This window comes from Zalophus californianus, chromosome 4 (assembly GCF_009762305.2).
Source record: "Zalophus californianus isolate mZalCal1 chromosome 4, mZalCal1.pri.v2, whole genome shotgun sequence".
NCBI lineage: Eukaryota > Metazoa > Chordata > Mammalia > Carnivora > Otariidae > Zalophus > Zalophus californianus.
In genome coordinates this window covers 61,798,467-61,816,152 of record NC_045598.1, presented here as the reverse complement: position 1 = coordinate 61,816,152, position 17,686 = coordinate 61,798,467, and the positions used below count along the sequence as shown (strand labels likewise).

The window sequence follows — 17,686 nt, the reverse complement described above, 5'->3', positions numbered from 1 at the left end:
TTTGCAGACCATAGGGTCCCTGTTGCAACTATTCAACTCTGCTATTGTAGCACAAAAGCAGATATAGACAATATGTAAACAAATGAATGTGGCCGTGTTCACAAAAACTTTACAAAAACAGGCAGAGAGTTAGATTTGGCCCGTGGGGCACAGTTTATCAACCTCTCCTTTGGAGCAATAGATAAGCCCTATATGTGGTGCTTCTCTAAGCTGTCTTCCCCCTTTGGGCCAAACAATGCAATCTCAATGAAAGTAGGATCTCCACTCCTCTTTCATTTTAGTAGCTCCTCTTAGAAGAGGAATAATAAAGACTAAAATACATGAGCTAATGGGAAAACAGAAAAGAAATATAGTGTACATTTGTTCCATGTTTACCATATATCAGACTTGTACAAATCGCATTCTTGCTTAACGCTCACTGCGACATTCTGAAGGAGGCGATAGTCTTATTTTCATCCTGTAGAAAAGACACTTGAGACTTAGAAAGCTCAACTAACTTGCCTCAGGTCACACAGCTTATAAGTAGTCGAACTTGAATTTGAACTCAGGCCCATCTGAGCCCAAGCTTTTAACCACTATTTTATAATAGTGGCCCCTGCGTGGCTACAGAAGTAAAAATTACAAAACCAATTTTAGTGACAGAAGATAAAGGCGGCAAGTTGATAGGTGCCTACAGAGTAATATATTCGTTTCCCCTTTTGGACTGAGGAAAGTTCAAAGGCCATCTCTGTTGATTGAACATCTCCAGGCTCTGTTGTGTGGATTCAGATCCCTGCAAGAAACTCCATATTCCTTTGTTCTTTATGACAGGCCAGTCTGAATGGAAAGATTTGAAAACTCCCTAAACTCTTTGAACATGTAGAACATTGATCTTCACAAACCATCTGAAACACCCTAAGGAGGTTACAAAATTACAAGCGATGTTTTTTTTGTTTGTTTGTTTTGTTTTGTTTTAAGTGAATGTATGCTAAACCTCTGGGACCTTTTGTCTCCTCATACAACACCAAAGCTTTCCCTGCCTCCTCTGTGTATTCTTTGCTGTCAGACCCTGAATAATAAAATGGTATTATGTTGCTAGGGTGCCTTGTTCTTATGGAAAAGTTCTTCTCCTGCCAGTAATGTGGGGGCTCTTACCCTACTCTGGTGTGATGTGCTGCGAAGCTTCTTTGAATCCTGAGGCAACCCAGGGTTTGATATTTCCCGCTGAGCGCACCACTGCTCCTGCCTTCTGTTTTGGCAGGAACACGACTGTGGTTCTGTAAGAAGTGTTCTGGGGTTGGCTGCAGAGCTGGAGCTCCATGGTTGGTTTTAGGTTGGTATTTATTAAGCCTTGATATGGGGCACTCCCGACTGCACCCGCCTTCAGAGCAGGAGCCATGTTCTTTTACCTCTGTGGCCCCTGCAGCTGAGGCCTGGCATGGAGTTTGCTCTCAACACAGATTTAATAAATGAATTTGATGGAATTCCCTGAATTCGCAGACATGATCTCACCTCAGGGAATTTGCAGTTACTGTTCCCACAATCTGGAATACTCTTCCCTAGAGGCCTATGGATTTTGAATTCACTCTGTTCACATCTTTGCTCACATGTTGTCTTCTGGGTGAGGTCGTCCCCAATCTTTCTGTTGAAAATTGCAAACCACACATCTTTCTGCACTCCTTATCCCTCATCCCTGCTTTAGTATACTGCATAATTTTCTTTAAAAACAAAAGTCTGTCATTTTCCTCCCCCACTAGAATAAAAGCTCCATGAGGGAAGGGATTATTTTGTTTGTTTTATCTGTTGCTGTATTGCAGAACCTAGAAGTGTAAGCTCTGAATAAATATTTGCTAAATGAATGAATGAATGTCCACAGCCCTCAGAAGTGAGAAAAATGGAAAATTGTTTATGAGTTTCTTTCTGGGGACATTTACGTGGTTTTTTGCTGATGCATTTTTTTGTACCGTTTTTAAATAGGAAAGGGCTTGTGGAGGCCCTGCAGACAACCATCAGTTGGCCCTACCTCACGTCTGGCCACAGCCAATAGGACTAGGCAGCAGCCCTGGCGTCCATATAGAGAGCCTGCACCCCGCTCCTGGAAGGGCCAAACCCCTCTATTCTAGGCAGGCCCACAGAGGCATCCCCTCTGCAGATATCCATAACCAGCTGAATGGGGCAGACATTGGGCTATTAAAATACCCAATAGGCTCTTCTGAATGCTTCCAAATACTATCTGGTATTAATTATCACATAGTTACCGTGTGCTTTAAAGACTTTTCACATAGAAGACTCATTCACTGGAGATTTTGTGGACACTGCAGAAAAAAAAAAGAAATTACTCAACTGTGTGGCTGGCCACAACTGGGCTGTGGCCAAATGCCAAAGTTTTGCAAAAGCACTTCTCTAGTGAAAGCAGGAACTCCACATTCACCTATGCCTTTGGAACCGTGGCTTATGAGAATTGCCTCATTCTCTTAGATATATGACCTAGAGAACAGCAGAACACGAACATCACACTCAGAATTCTATGATACATGACTTTACAAAGCCAGATGTTTCACAGAAGTATCAAGTAGGATAATGTTTCTAAAAAACACTTTTTAAAATCTTAAGTGTTAGAACATCTATTTCACATATATGTTTAAAATCTCATTTAACCTTCCCAGCAACCATGAGGGATGGATATTATTATTATTATCATCGTCATTATTTTTGTGAAGAAACTAAAGAGCAGAAAGGTCAGGTACTTGGCCTGAGGTGAGTGACTGGGCCGGTAAAGGGAGAAGACTAATCAGGACACACACGTTGAGCCCACTGTTGTTCTACTTCAGTGTTCCTGCAGGACGGGCAGTCCTCTGATCTGCTGGAGTGAAGTGAGTACGTGGGTTCTTCCCCTCTCATTAGTAATTTGGGTTTTTCAATTTCCAGTGGACTATTGGGCTTGGTCTTAGAAATTTGGCTTTCCGGTGGTGAGCCTATTGATGCTTTGGATCATGCAAAGCTGAGTTTTAGGTATTCACAGTCTCATCCTGAATTCCCTCTACAGGCAAATACACAAAGTTTCCACTAACATCAGGGGCTAAGGTAAAAAGACAACAGATTCTGAACCTGAAAAAAACCACCAATTTTAATCCAGATTTGATTCCATAATATTCCAGGTAGAAAATGAATGTTATGCTGGGATTGCTTCCTTACCTACTGGGGTCGTGCATGTGCACACACACACAACACACACACACACACACACACACACTTTAAAGACTTAGAAAACAACTGCTTTACATTTTTTGGAATATGTGGGGGAAAGTCAGATTTCCTCTTTTTCATGCTGTTTTTTAAATATATAATATCCTCTGGAGTAAGTCTTCTATACTGTGTTGGGAGAATGAATCATGCAACGCCCACTACAAATATCCCCCAAGCACCACTCTGGAAGTGTACCCCTTGGTCTACCTCTTAATATAAGATGCCCCAGTGAAAGGAAACTGCGTCTGGGGAATGGGTAATCTGAGCTGCCCCGGGTTCCCAGAGGAATGCTAGGAACACACTTCCCTTGTTTATGCATGGTGCAGAAGCTGCCTCCTTTGGATTCTGGCTCTTAGCAAGTGCAAGCAGCACCTCCAGGCACACAACTGCCCCAAATGTCTCCCTTTGAAGCCCCAGAGTCCACAGCCTTCTATTTGTGTCTGGCTCTGATTCATCATGGGCCTGAATGCTTCTCCTGCTATGTTCAGCTTCCAATAGAGCCTGAAACAGATTTTTAAAAAGAACAATCCCTGGCCAGTGAATCTCAGCATGAAAGAGTAGGAAAAGTGAGAAGGCTGGGAACTGAGGCAGATAGTAATTACTTCCTATGACCTATCTTTGGAAGGATATTGATATATCTCCTTCATCTGGATCTTTTGCTCTACCTGGATCCCGGCTACCTGTTTAGACGATTAACAACAGTTGGATGCAGACCCACAATCACTCTGGGCCTTGGAGAAGTTATGATTCATAGCCGAAATGGCACTAAAAAGAGACCAGCACAGGTTTTGAAGAAATTTCTACTTATTTTCAGTATCAAAACACTTAAAAAATTTATGTATATATTTATTTAACTAAATAATATTATTATATTATATAATTTAATTATATAATAACTAAATAATAAATAAAAATTTATTTATGTAATTAGAAACATCCATTCATAATTTATTCATTCGTGTATTCGCCTGTTAGGCCCCGTGCCTCTCTTATCATAAAGTTTATAGTGCTTTGCCAAAATGGTCTGTTCAACAACTCTATGAGGGCAGGGATTGGGTCCACCTTGATGATCACCATATCCTCTGTGCCTGGAAGATAGTGGGTCCTTACCAAATATTTGCTAAGCAAAAGAAGGAAGAAAGGAAAGAAATGAAAAAGGCTTTATGAAAATAGTAGCATTTAATATAGAATGTGTGTGTGTGTGTGTGTGCGCGCGCACGCGCGCGCACGCACACATATATGATCAGGTAGGAATTTATTGTTCTGGAATATGTATTTCATATAATAGCTAACAGTTATCGAGGAGTAACTATGTGCCAGATGTTGTTTTAAAGTTTACGGACATTGTTTCACTAAATCTTCACAATAATCATGAAGTGCGTACTATTATTTTCCTTGTTTTATAGATAGGGAAGCAAATGGAAAGAGGTTAATTAGTTTGGCCAACATAATGTATAGGAAATGGCTTTGCCAGAATGCGGACCCAGCCAGTGTGACTGGAGGAAAGTGCTCCTTAATCACGACTGTACATGGGCTCCGTCTTTGTCACAATCCCACCTCTGCAAACCCCCACGGTGACAGACAGAGGACATTCTCTAAAAATGTTCCGGGGTTAAAGCCAGTTGTTGAGTCTTGCCCAAAGGAGAAATACTGTCCATTCTGGGTACTCAGAGCACAGAGAAAGTGGATCTGTGCTCTCAGAGATAGGACCCCAACACCGCCTTAGGGAACATGGGACTATTCAAGCTTCTTTTTACTTCTGCTCCCTATGTCACCACTATTCACAACTGAGTGAACAGAAGCCTCAAGCAAGTACCCCAAGATGAATCAACTCCACATGGAATTTCCAGGTCTAAGTTTAGTGAGGGGCTGGCTGCCCTGCTTTCTGTTAGTCTGATTTCAAGTCTTCCCAACCCAGCTGCTTAGACATGTTACAATTCAGAGGGGCTCCTTTCTTTGTCCCCCCAAGTGGATCAAGACTCCCTACCTCTCAATATGTTCCAGGGCTCCCTTCTTTCTTTCCTCACTTTTGCTATCAGCATATTAAAAATGGAGGCAGAGCAATAAGGTTGTTCCTTTTTTAAGTTGTAAGACATAACTTTTGGTGTCAAAGGATAGGACAGAGAAGGTTGATGGGAGATAAGCAGGGACTGAGGAAGAAAGAGCCAGAGGCAGAGGAAGTGATCAGTGCACATGGATGGATGGGGCAAGACCTGGGAGAAAGAGAGAGGCTGGACTCAGAAAAGAGAAGCACTATTTCTCCATCTAAAGATAAACAGAAGAAGATTCTGAAGTTTTTAAGGAAGTTTAAAGGGATTGAGGAGGAAACTGGGTGGCAGTCCTAGGAGATGGTCTCAAATTTTTAAGAAAAGTAGGAGGCAAGGTCACATGAATTCTGTGAGTGAATTTAAATGACATGCATTTACATTTTCATCCTAAAGACCTATTCTGAACCTAATTCAGTCAATTTTTTGAAAAAAAAAAAACTGTCATTCATAATCAAGGCACAGATAACAAATATTTTACAATAGAATGGTGAACGTCATAAATGTTAACCTTTGGTTTATCGCAGCCAAATGTATCCTCCTTATGGATACCTGTCTTCACTTTAGGAAGATTCCATGTATAAAACAGAAATTTCTTTTAAAGATACATTCTGTGGGATTGTTTTGTAAAACCATTTACTTAATAAAGAGACTCTCAGAACTTTCCTATTACTCTAGCTTCCCTATTATTTTAGTTTATAAAAATCAATCTAAGGACTTTTAAAAAATTGTACTTTTAAGGTAAGGTAATTTGTTTTAAATTGAAGACTAAATGCTTTCTCAGGATGCATATTCATAAATGGTGTTTTAAAAATGCATCCTTTACTTATGGAAAAGAAAATACATAAAAGCAAAATGTGAGACCAAAAAAACCAATACAATAATTCTGAACTTAAAAAACAGATACTATTTTGAACACCATTTATGATGGATGATGAGGCCTCCATCACTGACAGTAAGTTCCCCAGATGGGCTTCTGATAAAACACAGAAGCCAAAAACTTAGTCATGATTAGTAGACTTCACTAAGACCCTGGCGCAGAGCTCAGCAGGAGGAGTTGATGTGGGAGTAGGAGAATCAGAGGTCCTCCGGGGATAAGAACAGCAACTCAGAAGGCAACAAGAGTCTATAGCTGCCCTTAGGCTACACTGGTCCTGTAGGTAAAGAGGAAGAAGGAAAATGCTGTGGAAATATCATACACAAAAACAATAAATAAAGCGAACAAATAGCAGGACACTATGGGGAAGCAGGAGACATAGTACATAAGAAGGCAGAATTCCCTTCTATCCTTTCAATCCCTATTGAAGGGCTGGATAATTCCTCTAGCCTCCCTGACCAAAGAGTAGAGTCACCTCTAATGGCCCCTTTATCCTCAGTCAATTAGAAAACCCTCTGTGTCCCCTCCACCAGGCCAGTATTTCCCAGCATCTACTGCCCTATCTCTGTTTCTCCTTACTCTCACTAGGAAACTCTTGGTCTGTCACCTGCCCTCTAGCACCCCACACATAGCTGCCAGATTCATCTTTTCTAAGCAAGAACTCTGACAAGGTTACCACTTGCTCGAAAACTCTGAATGGCTTCCGAGGATATGCTGAGACAGTCAAAGATGATTACATTAAGTATCGCTTAGAGCAGTGGTTCTCAAAGTGTGGTATCTGAATCATCAGCCACAACATCCTCTGGGAACTGGTTAGAAATGCAGATTTTTAACACTGCATCACACTGACCCAATCAAACCTCTGCGAGGAGGCCCAGCAATCCATGCTTTAAGAAGCTTTCCAGGTGATTCAGATGCATAGTAAATTTGAGTACCACTGGCTTAGTGATTAAGACCATGAACTCTGGCTTCAGATGGCTTAGTTTCAAATTCTATTTTGGCTTACTAGCTGTATTCCTTACACAAATTGCTTCCTAGGTCTCAGTTTCCTCATTTTAAAAGTGGGGGTCTGAGATTGCAACTTATGAGTGATAAACAGGTCATATATAATGTATAACACAGTGCCCACACATACGGAGCCCTCGAAAAATATCACTATTACTAAGTATGGTTATTAAAGGCTACCCCTACACTGATCCCGAACTATTTCCCACATTCTGGCTTAGTGGATCCACTCACCATTCCAGGCAGGTCTTATGCCACTAGCACATATGTGGGCTCAACAGTTCGACATATGAATCAGTGAGGAGTGAATGCCAGAAAATTCTTGATAATAATTAAGTGCCTTAGGGAAGGAGCTTAGTTTGAAGTTGAATGCAGTGAAAATTCTAATGAATGTTAATGAGGCATTGATTTACTATCTGACCTGAGAAAATATGATAAACCAGTTGCTTTTATTCCCGTCTGTAAAATGGGATTAATGTCATTAACCTCCTTTAAAAGAATTACCCCTACAGATACATTGCTCATAGAAAGTTCTCATAGGTATTGAAAATGATTCCTCTGATACATAATAATGAATCCTATTTGCCGAAATGGGGACAAGCTATAAATAATCTCCATCAGCAAGTCTGGGTACTGGGGACAATGATGTTTCTGTTTTATTTTGAATTGTTATCAGTGTTTCCTCAATTCTGCTCATGGGAACAGGCATTATAAATATTTCTTTCAGACTTCTGTCACATTTGGGTAGAGGATGCTAGAGAAAATATTGTGGGCTGAATGAGTGGATAGCAGCTTTCATTGACTAGTCTTCAACATTCGCTGATTTTTTTCCTGGCTCATGGGAAATTTCAGAACAAAAAGAAATGGCCAGGTTTTTAAAAATCTTGAAATACCTAAGTTATGACCAATAAAATTACAGATATGAATGATTTACACTTTAGATTCACATTCTTAGCACAGTTTTTGTTCGAAGATCCCCAGAGGATGACTTCATCAGGAAGTGGATGATCTTTCCCCTCTCTCCAGTGAGGCTCTTAAGACAATAATACTATTCTCTATTCACATTCTCCACAGAAGGCAAGTTTCTCCTTCTTGACTGAGTCAGATATCAGCATTTCGTGTGAATAAAGGAGGTAAACTTGCTCTACAGCGCATTAGGCTGGCACGGGTACTATAGTCCTTTTAACAATTGAAGATCTCCAGGCCAAAGTAAGAGCCAATTGAAGACTAGGTTTCTGAAGATGAAAACCTCAGACTTATCTTAGATTCCATCACACTTATTGTTTGACCTAGCTTGAATGTCCTTGTCAGATCTTGCTTTTGATTATTTCCATCAGTGATCAGTCTCCAGGCCTCACCTGTTGTCTCTGCCTGCGTCAAACCTTGATCTCCATAGTTTGACTACATCGGATGTCAGTCACCTGCCCGACCTCAGTTGTGTTTGACCTCAATTACCTGCAATTTCTTCCTGACTCCTGCCTTAATTAGGCCTTCAATTGTGCCTCTTGTAGAACTGGTTGCCAACAGCAACCATCAAAGAGACCCCAGTGAGACCTCAGAGAGCACATTGTCTCCCGGTGTCCTTGTGACACATATGGGTAGCACAAAATATTAGAATTTAACCATGACTTTGGTTAGTCACATATTTTTTCTTTCTGAGAAGGCACCCCAGAAAATGTCTTTTAAATCTCAAATTGGGTATGGTGTGGGTTTTCTGTACAACCACAAAGGATGAAGGGAAAATAACAAGTGACTGCTATTCCGCTCGCAGAGCATCAGCCTAACAACAAGTCTTGGGGCTGGTTTTCTTCCTGGGCTCAGTAAATCTCTTTTACCCTCGGCATTCATTTCCTAGGGCCTTAAGGAGGTTCCACAAACTGGATACCTTAAAACAACAGCAATTTATTTTCTCACAGTTCCGGAGGCTAGAAGTCCAAAATCAAGGTTGGTTCCTTCTGAAAGCTCTGAGGGAGAACCTGTTCCCTGCCTATCTCTAGCTTCTGGTGACAGCTAGCAATTCTCCATGTTCCTGGCTTGTTATCAGTTGCCTCTGTTGTCTTCACATAGCATTCTCTCTCTCTCCTCTTCTTAGAAGAACACAACTCATAATGGATTAAGGGCCCACCCTACTCCAGTATGACCTCATCTTAAGTTATTACATCTGTAACAACCCTATTTCCAAATAAGGTCATGGTTTGAGGTACTGGGGGTTAGGACTTTGACCTCTCTTTCTGGGGGACACAATTCAATCCATGGCAGCCCCTCACATTTGAAGCCACATCCCTGACCTTGTTTTCATCATGCATTCTAAACAATTTCTTATGCTGTCCTGGAAAGAGCACATGTGGGCTTTGTGGTTAGTTAGATTGGAGTCAACGCCAGCTTCCCTACTTATTATTTCCGGGCATAATTTCTGTTTTGACCAGTTTTGCCATCTTCAAAATAAAGATATCTACCTTGCAGGCAGCTAGGAATATTAAATTAGATAACATAAGTATGGTACATAGTACATTCTCAATAAATTATATTGAGAATTTCCTTCTTTAATGAATGATTATTAAATAGCAATTTCTATTAAAATGAACCTTTACACCAATGTTTCTCTTGGCCTTAATAATGAACATTTCAGTACAAATACACATACAATCGCACCAGTTGCTGAAAGGATCATATAGTCCTTTCAGCTTGTCAGCTTGTGACTCTCTAACAAAAATGTAGAGTTGTGGGTAAATGCTTTAAAACAATTACTCCTGACATTTTGATAAGAATGCATTTATTAGACCATGTCTCATACTTGATTGTGAAAATAAACAAGGGCCTAAATGATGTGGCTTTAAGTGCTCTATAAAATCTCTATTTCAGTACTCTGTTCTATGATTCATAAAGGAAGCTTCCATTTTGGTGTGCCCGGGTAAATCTGGCTATGTAAACTCTGTGAAGCCTTTGAATTAAAAAAAAAAAAAAAAAAACGTGGTTATGGTTTACTGCTTGACAGTCTTTTTAAGGGAGAAAAGGCAGGCACTGAATCACCAAGATAACTTTATTTAAACTTAATTAGTTGTTGGAGGATTATTTACCCCCCTTAGTCTATAAAAAAGCAAAAGTCTGTCAGCACCAGATGTATCTGATTTTTGCAGATGTGGTTGTGGCTTCTGAAATCTTTAAAGATTCATCTTAAATATGCTTTCAGGTCTCCCTTTTGTGAAACTTTGACAGGATAATAGAATTAGATTTGCTGAATTTCACTAAACTGTAAAGTAACGTGTCATCAGCTTCGCTAACTTCTCAAAAAATATTTCTCTCTAGTAATGCTCATCAATCTAGCTTTTCAACCCCTAAACACAAAACTCTGAAACAAAAAGGATGACTCCATCAGTTTTGTAAGTGACAAGATGTTAAACATTTAACACTCCCACATTGTAGCACCAGCTGCTTCTGGATAATGTAGACTTGCTTAGGTTTGGTTTAGAGAGAAAGGGAGGGGAAGAAAAAGAAAGAAGGAAGGACAGAAAAGGACTAACTCTTGCAGTGAGAATGCAAAATGCTCTGCAGATGTGGAAGATTCTGGAGAGGAATGTGTCTATGGGAAAACCTTCCCTCTAGAGGGAACATGGTGAGGGAGTCACTACCATATGCTTAACTCCTAGCAGCACCCCTGTGTCTCCACCTTTCCAAGGACTCCCTTTGATAAGAGCACTTAGTGCACGGGATTAAAATATTCTGTTCATAAAGGGAAGGGATGGAGCCTCAGTCAAGTACCTTTCCAAGTTCCACTGTAAGTGCCCAGTACATGTCAGCTGAGTGAATGACCTGGAAAAGTATAGGCAGCCCTCTGGCTCATGCCAATTCTTTGTCCACAACCAGTTCCTCATCTCAGGCACTTCTGCTGTGATCTTGGGCCAGCCAAACAGCACTGACTGAGCAACCTGTGTGCTTGGTTGACCTCATGACAAAACCCTTTGACAAAGCCTTTGTTAACAATCCAAAACTAGCATCAACTTTAAAGAGTCAAGAGTGTTTTCTTTTTTAAGTGTCTTGTCATGAGTGATGCTCATGAGATGGCAAAAGTCATCTCTGGTTTTCCACGGTGAGCCATTTTCCTGGGCAAAGGCAGAAAAAGCCAACTTTGAGTGGTTGCACGGTCTGCCTGGTCATGTGCTTGTTAAGAGAGAAGTTTTCCATGTGGAGTGAGGCATGCCACAGCAGAGTGCCCATTTTGAAAAACATAGTATGAAGCTCCCTAAAGGGAAGACAGAACAGTATAAATAGCACTCTGTCAGTGGTAGCTATTGGTTCTGTCATCAATGAACTTTTGATGAGGAACTACCATGTGCTAGATGCTATTCTAGGCACTAAGGATGAAGGCAGATGGGAGTGGTGTGGGAGTGGAGATGCATATAAAGAGGAATAAGGCATATGGCTGAGATGTTGGGCAGTTAACTCAGTAGGTCTCAGTTTTATCATCCACCTTTCAATGTAGAGATTAGCAAACTACAAGCTGTGAAATCTTTGGGTAATTTCTTTCTTTCTTCTTCATTGCCTGCCTGCCTTCCTTCCTTCCTTCCTTCCGGATCCTTACACCTTTATTTCTCTTTCCCCACCATTTAAAGAGACAGCCTCACAAACATAATCATGTGCGTAGTGTCATCAGTGAAAGATTAGTTGAGCATCAAGAGCCACCCCTGCAATGCTGCCTGGTCGGCACAGTTCCAGAGGCTGTTCTTGGCTTCAAGGTGGACCTCTACTGCATCTATGTCACTCATGTCTCATCTGTATCACTACATTTTCCCTACCCACCTTGTATTTATTTATTTTTTAAGATTTTGTTTATTTATTTGACACAGAGAGAGAGACAGCGAGAGCAGGAACACAGCAGGGGGAGTGGCAGAGGGAGAAGCAGGCTTCCCGCCGAGCAGGGAGCCCGATGTGGGGCTCGATCCTAGGACCCTGGGATCATGACCTGAGCCGACTGCAGACGCTTAGTGACTGAGCCACCCAGGTGCCCCAACCTGAGTCTTTTTGATGACCCATTCTAAACACAGCTGCAGAAATCATGCTCATTCAGTCACTTGAAATTTAGACTCATGCCCCAGTGTGATTTCAACAAAGACTACTGGTTGCTGTATCCAGTCCCATTGAGAGCCTCAAATGCTCCCTGTTTGGATGAAGAGTCTGAGGTCTTAGTGCCTGGAAGGGAAGCTGCACAAAGAAATGCTTCTCTCTTCTTTTCAGTATTTCTTGGATATTGAAAAGGGATGTATCTACTGAACCAACCTTCCCTCTTGAGGGGACATTGCAAAAGAATCACCACCAGGTTCTCAACTCCTAGCAGTACCCCTATGTCTCCACTTTTCCAAGGGCTCACTCTGGTAAGAGCACTTAGTGCACTGGATTAAAATAATTTGTTCATTGAGAGATGGAATGGGGCCTCACTTGTCTCCATATTCTTATTTCTACTGCTGCCCATTTTAAATCTTTATTCCTCTCTTCTGCTATGTCACACCCAACTCTTTGTTCTTCCCCAAATGTATCGCTCAGGTTCCCACCTCTCTACCTTGGTCCTTGATGCTTTCTTTCCCTAATATACCCGTCCTTCCCTTCTCTGTTCTGCTAATTCTCCCAGATTCAAGTTAGGTAGCATTGCCTTCAGGAAGCCTCTTCCGACCCTCCCCAGATTCCAGAGCATCCTACTCATGGCTCAGTATTACCTTCCTGTTTACTCCTCTGGCCTCCTCACTAGACTGCATTCTGTCAGGGCTATGGAGAGACATTATCCATCTTTATTTTACCAATACTGACTCAGGATCTGGCATATAGTAGATGTTTAATAAATGTTAGATGAATACATCTCCAGTGGAACAACCTAAAGAAAGAGCAATACAATCAGCAGTAGCAATAAAATAAATGAAGGGGCTAGACAAATAAGGGAACATAATGCCCACATCAGGCTTTTCTCATCTATATGTAAAATATTGGTAATCTTTTAAGTAAAGAATATACGGGAAAGACAAAGGGAGGAAAGAGCAAAAGACAATGTATTCAGTTTGCCAAGAGTGTTTATATAAGACTAGCTATCAAAATATTGGGTGCTCTCTGGATAGGGCCAAACATGGTTTTATGTACCTAGTAGGAGCTCAGTGCATTTTTGTGAGATAGTTGATTAATTCCATGAACTTTCCAATTTTAGACATATTCAATTAAACTTTGTATTTCTGTTCAAGTTCCTATATGTTTCCCTAAGATAAAGAGGAATTTATTTAAATAAATGCAACACATAGATCTTTGTTCTTTAGGACAAATTATAGTGCAGGGTGCTGGCCTAATTCAATGGGCAGTAATTGAAAAAAATACAAAAATCTTGATAGTATTTCAATTATCTCTTTTGTTCCTCTTCCATTTAGATATAAGAAAAAAAGGATGGGAATTTATTGTCCTTTGTGCTAAAGAACTCAGTAAGTAAAAATCTGGAGGTGAATAATGTAGCTTAACTTTTCTAAGTAGTCTTTAAACTCAGAATTGTCCACACTTTAAAAAAGAAAGAAAAATAGCGAAAGAATACACAAGCAGCAGAAAATTTATTTTAAAAATATGAACTTTAGATTACTTAATATCAAAAAGTAGTTCATAGGTGCGTTTCATAGTCAAATACTCTATTCCTTAACATATGTCATAAGTCAAAAACAACAACCAACATCTTAACATAGTGTTTTGTCATCATTTTTATGAAATTTATTTTATGATTTTATTTTTCTTCTCTGGGTTGATTTGGTAAAATATTATTGAAGATAGTGTAAGCCTCATTTTTTCTTGAACAATAAAGGATTTTTTTAATAGAATGAAAAATGTTTATTTGTGTAAAAACAGTATATTTAGATTTGTTGTTTCTCAAGCATTTTAAATCTTTTCCATTTTTGTGTAGTACTCTAGCCTTTATCAGGCACATTCGCAATTAACTATAGTTTTCTTTTCAAGGCTTGCAAAAAAAGAAAAACTGAAATCCTTGAAAGTAATTTCCCCTGATTTCTGTCATTTTCATGTAAATAGCTGCTGGATAGAAAACATGCAGAAACCCTGACTTTAATCCAAATGGCAACTTGACTAGGGAATGGCCAATATTATTGAATTTGACAAACAAGTAGTGTAGATAGGTGAGGAAAAGCTATGAGAAATTTATGGGTAAAGCTGCTATTTAATGAGAAAAAGGACTGTCCTACTATCTCAAAGAGAATAAGTGACAAAACGGAGAGCAGAGTGCTTGAATTAGGATTCTGAATTCCAGGCAGACATAGACTTTCGCAGCCTCAGAAAGGTATTTATCTGTCTCTGGGTAGAACTATAAAATAGCAGACAATTATGTCTAGTTTAAAACAAAACAACACAAACTTCCCAGGATAATATTAACTGTTTTATATGTATTTTCTCCAGTCCTTGCAAAAGCTAGCCAAAGTAACATCACGATACCTACCTTAGCAACCTTGGGCCCAAGTTCACACTGTACTTAGGAGGCAGGGATTTGAACACAGGTATCTTTGGCTCCTAAAGTACACGCGCTTTTCCAGTGTAGCACACCAGCTTCCCCTTCTGTTATCATCAAGTCATCCCCTTCCTCCTGAGCTGCTCTTATGTAGGACACCTGTCCTGGGCCAGGTTCTAACCATTAACTCACTGTCAGTATTCCCAGGCGGCTTTTGATTTCTTGCTAAAAAGATATGGAATAGAAAAACATGCTAGTATACACTAGCCTCCTACACCTGCTTTATTTATTTTTTAAGTTTTTATTTAAATTCCAATTAGTTAACATACAGTGTTATATTAGTTTCAGGTGTACAATATAGTGATTCAACATGTCCATGCAACACCCGGTGCTCATCACCTCAAGTGCCCTCCTTAATCCCCATCACCTATTTCACCCATCCCCCAACCGACCTCCCCTCTGGTAACCATCAGTTTGTTCTCTATAATTAAGAGTCTCTTTCTTGGTTTATCTCTCTTTCTTTTTTTCCCTTTTCTCATTTTTTTGTTTCTTAAATTCCACATATGAGTGCAATCATATGGTATTTGTCTTTCTCTGACTTATTTCACTTAGCATTATATTCTCTAGCTCCATCCATGTCATTGCAAATGGCAAGATTTCATTCTTTTTTTTATGGCTGAATAATATTACACACACACACACACACACACACACACACACTACATCTTTATCCATTCATCTATGGATGGATACTTGGACAGCTTCCATATCTTGGCTATTGTAAATAATGCCACTATAAACATAGGGTGCATGTATCCCTTTGAATTAGTGTTTTTGTATTCCTTGGGTAAATACCCAGTAGTGCGATTGCTGAATCGTAGGGTAGTTCTATTTTTAACTTTCTGAGACCCTCCATACTGTCTTCTACAGTTTGCATTCCCACCAATAGTGCAAGAGGGTTCCATTTTCTCCACACCCTCGCCAACACCTGTTGTTTCTTGTGTTGTTTATTTTAGCCATTCTGACAGGTGGGAGACGATCTCTCATTCCCTACACCTGCTTTAAATGAAGAACTGATGCCTGGAGCTGTTGCAGTCACTTTGTGGCCATGTAGCTACAAACATAAGAAAGACAGACCAATATGTTGAAAATGATGAAGGGGAGAAAATGAACCTGGGTCTTCAATGGCCTGCCAAGTAGCAGAACCATTGCCCATGACCATCTTCTTCTAGACTTCTTGTTTTATGTGAAAAACAAGCTCCTATTTTATTAAGTAACTATCATTGAGTTTCTGTTACTTTCAGCTGAAAGTTTTCCTACCTGATACATTGGTGTTGGCTGAAAGCTAACTAATTAGATATTAGGTAACTAATGATGTATTGAGTAGGTGAGGAAGAACACGATCTCTCTCCCTTCCCATTTCCTATTCCTTATCCTGACATTGTCTTGACAAAAGACAAATCTGATAGTCCCTGAAGGCTTTTCTCCATCCCCTTTCAGATGCGTAAGAAAGGGCTGGCTCCCTGTGTCCAAGATAGTAGAGGTCAGCACCAGAGACTTCCCTTTTTCTAACAACGCTATTTCTCACCCCAGAGGGGAAATTTTATCATTAAATAGTCACCCAGATGTTCCCTGTTCCATTTTCCTTTTAAGTATATAGAGAGTAAAAAAGCACAGGGTCCATCTAGAGAGTAGACCATTCTGAGAGAAGGTATGAGCTCAAGAGATTTGTGTCCTTGGATATTTCTCTGTTTATAACTTTCTCCTATAAACCCCATTTAGATTTATACCATGTGCCCCTAATGAGTCTGTGCCCCACCAACTTACCTCATCTTCCATTCTGTGTTTTCAGTGTTTCTCCTCCTTAGTACAGATTCATTGTCTGGTAGTGTCCTTCTTCTCCAAATTCAGTGTCCTTTCCAGAGAAGGACGCATGGGGGACCTGTTGTACATACCTCTAAGGCCAATGAATGGCCTATCTCTCCTCACTCTGTCATACCTCCTTCTGTGTTTTCATGATCCAAGAGACACCTGCCCATTACTGTATATATAACTTTTTATTATACATACATTTGGGGTCTATTTCCAAGGCTAGACTACTGAAAGGAAGGAAAGATTGTACTATGCACTCTTCTTGACATCCCCGATCCCTAGCAAACTCCTGGCACAATGTAGGCACAATGTAAATGTTTACTGAATGAATGGATGACTAACTTACTGAGAGAGGAAATAAATGCTGATTTAAACTTTCAATCTTGGGTGTCCCAAAGGCACTTGAGTTCCTAAGTCTCAGGGCTTATATGCCTAGATGACACCACATTAAAGTGCCATATTGGTAGGGAATGTCATCGTGGCTGAAACAACTACTTCTTAAGTCTCACCACAGACAGTGCTTCTCCACGTTCTTGGTGTCAGCAAACCCTAATGTGGAGCAAAAAAATGAGACTTTAGAGTAAAAACATTTGCGCTTATTGATTGATTGATTCATTCAATATACATATACCTACCATTTACTATATGACAAGCATTGTGATAAATTTTAAGAATGTAAAAATGAAAGATATAATTCCTGACCTCAAGGAGTGTACAATGCGTGTGTGTGTGTGTGTGTGTGTGTGTGTGTGTGTGTGTGTGCGTGCGTAGGGGGGTAGCTGACATAATTATGATGATTATAACATAGTTTGTACACTTTGATGAAGTATGCACAGGATAAGATGGCAACAAACATGATGGGTATTTAACCAGCTGAGGGCATCCAGGAAGACTTCCTGGAAGAGACGACTTTGGAGTCTTTCCTATATTGAATCTTTCATGTATTTGTTTGCTAAAAAGGTAGGAGTGGGGTGAGGAAGTTTGGAAACTGCTCTTATGTGTGCAATTTGCAAGTTTCTTTGGATCCATATTTAAAGAACTCTTGGCGTGCGCTTGCCTTGAAATTTTCATAATGGACAATACAGGGATCTTACAGTCAGAGCACTATATGATATCTATAACTAAATTCAGATAATGATTTATTTAACATTTCTTTCAACATATTTGTTTAGTGTAAGTACTATGCCA

At 40.0% G+C, this 17,686-nt stretch overlaps 1 protein-coding gene across 5 annotated transcripts in view; it reads right to left on the bottom strand.

Annotated features, from left to right (window-relative positions):
* TNNI3K (TNNI3 interacting kinase) overlaps positions 1 to 17,686 on the bottom strand; it is a 315,373-nt gene that overhangs the window by 15,075 nt on the left and 282,612 nt on the right. Inside the window, exon 24 of one of the 5 annotated variants that reach the window (XR_003522330.2) lies at positions 2,238 to 2,294. The exons of the other annotated variants lie outside the window; for them this stretch is intronic. The gene's annotated coding sequence lies outside the window, so the exon portion shown is untranslated. The remainder of the gene's footprint in view (positions 1 to 2,237; positions 2,295 to 17,686) is intronic. 5 annotated transcript variants of the gene reach the window in all.